Genomic DNA, 5508 nt, shown 5'->3' on the forward strand with positions numbered 1-5508 from the left:
TATTGTACTTGTTTTTCCATAAATGATTGTAGTTCAAAAACAATTTTTAAGTTTATCGGTTTAATTTTGAAATGTTGAGGTTTTTGTTTTGATTTTTATGTTTTATATTTTCATTGCTTTCTACCATGTTCAATTCACCACTGTTCTGCACATACATACTTGTGGTTATATTCAGTTTCAGAACAGCTGAAACACTGAGTGCCTTTAAATCTCAACTTAAAACCCACCTGTTTAGAGTTGCTTAGCTAAATTAGGCTTAGTGCGGTTTTAATGTCTTCAATGTTTTTAATGTTTTTGACTTTACTTTTTATCTGTTTCACTGTATATTAAATGTTGCATGACTCTGTGTTTCTGTTTTTAATTATGTAAAGCCCTTTGAAATGCCTTTCTGCTGAAATGTGCTGTACAAATAAAATTTGATTGATTGATTCATGATGCATTCAAGAGACTTGTACTAAAAGTTTGAATGTTCAGATACAACTCTGCTCATGGTGAATTACATATTTTAATGTTTGAAAATCTGATCTCTTTCAGAACATCACCCGTCTGTTATCCACCTACATAAGCACTGGTGAAGGGGGTCATCGGCCATCAAGTTTTAGATTGCAGTGGCTAATGATAAGTTTTGCCAGATCTAAAATGACTGAATCTAGTGTTAGAGCGATTATAAGGGTTCAGCTAAACTTGTATTTGGCAAGTCAGTTTTATTTGTCTTTATTTGCGTGGGGATGTGGAACTGTAAGGAGTGTTGTCTCTCTCTGTCTAGTAGATATGAGCTGCTATCAGCCCTATGCTAGCTACAGAATAGTACAGAGCAAGGGGGAAGAAGGATGAGCAGCAACATGAGATTGTGATTGACAGCACTAAAACTCTCCTGCCACTGACTGGTTGTTTCTAGCACTGGGAGAAGGCAGAGGAAATAGATTTTTCACAGTATATCCCCCTATACTGTACCCTTGTTTCAGACATAAATATTTCTTAGGTGACAGCTTCAGTTAGAAGTTTAAATAAAATGTTAAACTTAATTTTAGTCATGGCATAATGAAAGGAGAATAACAATTTTAAAGATCTTTCAAATAGACTGCAAGCCACTGATCACTTTCGTTGTGACTTCCTTTGAATGTAGCTAAGTTTTCAAGTATGTGACCCTATAGTATACTGCTGGATTTTTGCGGTTGTTCTCATTGTTTTCTGATCTGCATATTTAGGAAAACACTGCTGAAGTCAGACGAGAGTGGATCCTAAAAGGTCTGTGTGCATACCTGGATGAAGATCCAGAGAAGCTGGAGAAAGAGTACATGGTATATTAATTTATCTTTGTGTCCACAAAAGAGGTGATGATAGTTGGAGTTAATTGGACTTCCTATGAATTACCAATAAATTTAAAGTAAGAGAAGATCATTAAAACTTTTTTTTTCACTTGGGTACATTCAATTTTAATTTGACTTTTGAGATGCTTTTAGATTTCTCCCACAGAAAACGATAATCATTAGTAAGATTGATATAATTACAGTTATTGTTAAGTGGGTTTAAAATGAGGATTTTTAGGTGAGTTAAACTCCACAAAAAGATCTTTGGCCTGTTTTATTTAGCCTTTTTTTCTAACATCATTGTTTCATATGCAGACAAAAATATGAACTAACTTTACCTAAGATGTTAGTACTGATCTATTTGGAAATAACTACCACACATAGTCATGACATTTCCTCCATCCAGGAAATAACACAGGTTCTTCATGTATAAGATGTTTGGTTTGTGTACAGAGTCAGGGCTTTGTTTGCACATAAGTAGGACTGGTTTGGAATGACAGTCTGTGTGGTGGATCCTCAGACTGTCATTTCAATTGAGGAGAACAGGCCATGGAATATGGGGCCTATTTGGGATTCATCCCTTCTCTTCATGTTTTTCCATATGAGACAATATACCGTATTTTCCGCACCACAAGGTGCACCGGATTATAAGACGATTTTTGTGAAAATGTAGAAAATATGGTACCTTTTCTAAATGGGAAATCTTACCACTGGACTCACAATTAACACAGACAGGTCTTTGATGGACCTTAGCTGTTGGTGAGTCAGCCAAACAAGTGTAAAGTTATTTTTTTATTTAATGAGATGTGAAATCTCTCCCACCCAATACCCCACCCTTGTTCCCATCATCAAGGTGCACAAATGGCCGAGACCGTCTGTGGAATCTTCGTTATTCGACCGGAGAGTGCAGAGCCTGGCGATGCCATTGAGGATGTTGGGATTCTCCTGGACGGGGTGGAAGTGATGAACAACTTGAGCAATCTATCTTTACATGTTTTTCCAAAGACCGCAGTCGAAAACTAAATTTTAACTGTTACAGTTCGCAAAGTTGAGCGAATTTACTGACACTTTTTATGTTGTTAAGAATTTGATCTATGCTAAACACAGCCCAGTTTTTTTCTGGAAAAACAAAACTGACCTTTTGTTGTTTATTTCAACTTTCAACTCAGCTGTTTTTTGTGCTGTGTAAAAAGAAAATGGATAACAATTTTGAAAATACAGTTCATGTTGTACTTTTTCTCATTGTTGAGTGTTCTTTCGTCTTTCAGTGTGGTCTTAAAACACTTCATTTAATAGCACTTAAGAAAATGTCTTTGATTTAACATAATTCAATCATGGAAAGATTTTCCACACGATTAAATAGCTTTCTTTCAGCATGAAGCATGTTTGTTCAGCTAACTTAATTTTCATGAGTTGGATCAACGTAATTAAGTAGTGTGAAGTTATCAGTGTAAAATTAGTTAGGCTGGCTCTATTAAATTACATTGGGTCCAACTAAAGTAAATAAGTTGAATCAACCACAAAAATTAAGTTGAACCAACACATTTGCTTTAAATTGGAATAACCTTAATAAATTAAGTTGAACCAACACATTTGCTTTAAATTGGAATAAACTTAATAAATTAAGTTGAACCAACACATTTCCTTTAAATTGGAATAATCTTAATAAATTAAGTTGAACCAACACATTTCCTTTAAATTGGAATAACCTTAATAAATTAAGTTGAACCAACACATTTGCTTTAAATTGGAATAACCTTAATAAATTAAGTTGAGCCAACACATTTGCTTTAAATTGGAATAACCTTAATAAATTAAGTTGAGCCAACACATTTCCTTTAAATCGGAGTAACAAAATTACATAGTGCTGAAATAAAGCAAAGTAATCAGGTGGAAAATCTTTCCATGATTTTTTTATGTTAATCCAAAGAGTTATTTTTTTCAGTGTTGAAGCTTAATCATTAGACCCAATTCCAGTTTAATACTGCCAGCTCTAGTGCTGCTCAGCATTTCGGAGCTGTCCAAGAACTAACAAGGCTGAAAATTGAATGTAAAGCTGCAAATTCACAGATAGTCCATTTTTGACTTCTTTCGCTGAGATAAAGCGTTTTTGGCTTCTGGCTTGCTGATCACTTGAAGCTTAATCATTAGACCCAATTCCAGTTTAATACTGCCAGCTCTAGTGCTGCTCAGCATTTCGGACCTGTCCAACAACTAACAAGGCTGAAAATTGAATGTAAACCTGCAAATCCACAGATGGTCCATTTTTGACTTCTTTCGCTGAGATAAAGCGTTTTTGGCTTCTGGCTTGCTGATCACTTGAAGCTTAATCATTAGACCCAATTCCAGTTTAATACTGCCAGCTCTAGTGCTGCTCAGCATTTCGGAGCTGTCCAACAACTAACAACGCTGAAAATTGAATGTAAAGCTGCAAATTCATAGATAGTCCATTTTTGACTTCTTTCGCTGAGATAAAGCGTTTTTGGCTTCTGGCTTGCTGATCACTTGAAGCTTAATCATTAGACCCAATTCCAGTTTAATACTGCCAGCTCTAGTGCTGCTCAGCATTTCGGAGCTGTCCAACAACTAACAAGGCTGAAAATTGAATGTAAAGCTGCATATTCACAGATAGTCCATTTTTGACTTCTTTCGCTGAGATAAAGCGTTTTTGGCTTCTGGCTTGCTGATCACTTGAAGCTTAATCATTAGACCCAATTCCAGTTTAATACTGCCAGCTCTAGTGCTGCTCAGCATTTCGGACCTGTCCAACAACTAACAAGGCTGAAAATTGAATGTAAACCTGCAAATTCACAGATGGTCCATTTTTGACTTCTTTCGCTGAGATAAAGCGTTTTTGGCTTCTGGCTTGCTGATCACTTGAAGCTTAATCATTAGACCCAATTCCAGTTTAATACTGCCAGCTCTAGTGCTGCTCAGCATTTCGGAGCTGTCCAACAACTAACAAGGCTGAAAATTGAATGTAAAGCTGCAAATTCATAGATAGTCCATTTTTGACGTCTTTCGCTGAGATAAAGCGTTTTTGGCTTCTGGCTTGCTGATCACTTGAAGCTTAATCATTAGACCCAATTCCAGTTTAATACTGCCAGCTCTAGTGCTGCTCAGCATTTCGGAGCTGTCCAACAACTAACAAGGCTGAAAATTGAATGTTAAGCTGCAAATTCACAGATAGTCCATTTTTGACTTCTTTCGCTGAGATAAAGCGTTTTTGGCTTCTGGCTTTCTGATCATTTGTAACTTAAGCAGATCAACTAATTTCAGCTTATTACAGCTAGATCTAGTGCTGCTCAGCATTTCGGAGCTGTCCAACAACTGACAAGGCTGAAAATTGAATGTAAAGCTGCAAATTCACAGATAGTCCATTTTTGACTTCTTTCGCTGAGATAAAGCGTTTTTGGCTTCTGGCTTTCTGATCATTTGTAACTTAAGCAGATCAACTAATTTCAGCTTATTACAGCCAGATCTAGTGCTGCTCAGCATTTCGGAGCTGTCCAACAACTGACAAGGCTGAAAATTGAATGTAAAGCTGCAAATTCACAGATAGTCCATTTTTGACTTCTTTCGCTGAGATAAAGCGTTTTTGGCTTCTGGCTTTCTGATCATTTGTAACTTAAGCAGATCAACTAATTTCAGCTTATTACAGCTAGATCTAGTGCTGCTCAGCATTTCGGAGCTGTCCAACAACTAACAAGGCTGAAAATTGTATGTAAACCTGCAAATTCACAGATAGTCCATTTTTGACTTCTTTCGCTGAGATAAAGCGTTTTTGGCTTCTGGCTTGCTGATCACTTGAAGCTTAATCATTAGACCCAATTCCAGTTTAATACTGCCAGCTCTAGTGCTGCTCAGCATTTCGGAGCTGTCCAACAACTAACAAGGCTGAAAATTGAATGTAAAGCTGCAAATTCACAGATAGTCCATTTTTGACTTCTTTCGCTTAGATAAAGCGTTTTTGGCTTCTGGCTTGATGATCACTTGAAGCTTAATCATTAGACCCAATTCCAGTTTAATACTGCCAGCTCTAGTGCTGCTCAGCATTTCGGAGCTGTCCAAGAACTAACAAGGCTGAAAATTGAATGTAAACCTGCAAATTCACAGATAGTCCATTCTTGACTTCTTTCGCTGAGATAAAGCGTTTTTGGCTTCTGGCTTGCTGATCACTTGAAGCTTAATCATTAGA

General features: G+C 36.7%; 1 long non-coding RNA gene across 1 annotated transcript; it reads left to right on the plus strand.

Moving 5' to 3' along the window:
* Positions 1–210: 210 nt before the first annotated feature.
* Positions 211–2547, plus strand: LOC148152675 (uncharacterized). The gene is made up of 2 exons (XR_015762207.1): positions 211–1301; positions 2164–2547. It is a non-coding gene; the product is annotated as an uncharacterized LOC148152675 (long non-coding RNA).
* The last annotated feature ends 2961 nt before the right edge of the window (positions 2548–5508 follow it).

The sequence above is a fragment of the Poecilia mexicana genome, unplaced genomic scaffold (assembly GCF_051168715.1).
Source record: "Poecilia mexicana isolate PSO_F unplaced genomic scaffold, ASM5116871v1 scaffold_23, whole genome shotgun sequence".
In the NCBI taxonomy this organism is placed as follows: Eukaryota; Metazoa; Chordata; class Actinopteri; order Cyprinodontiformes; family Poeciliidae; genus Poecilia; species Poecilia mexicana.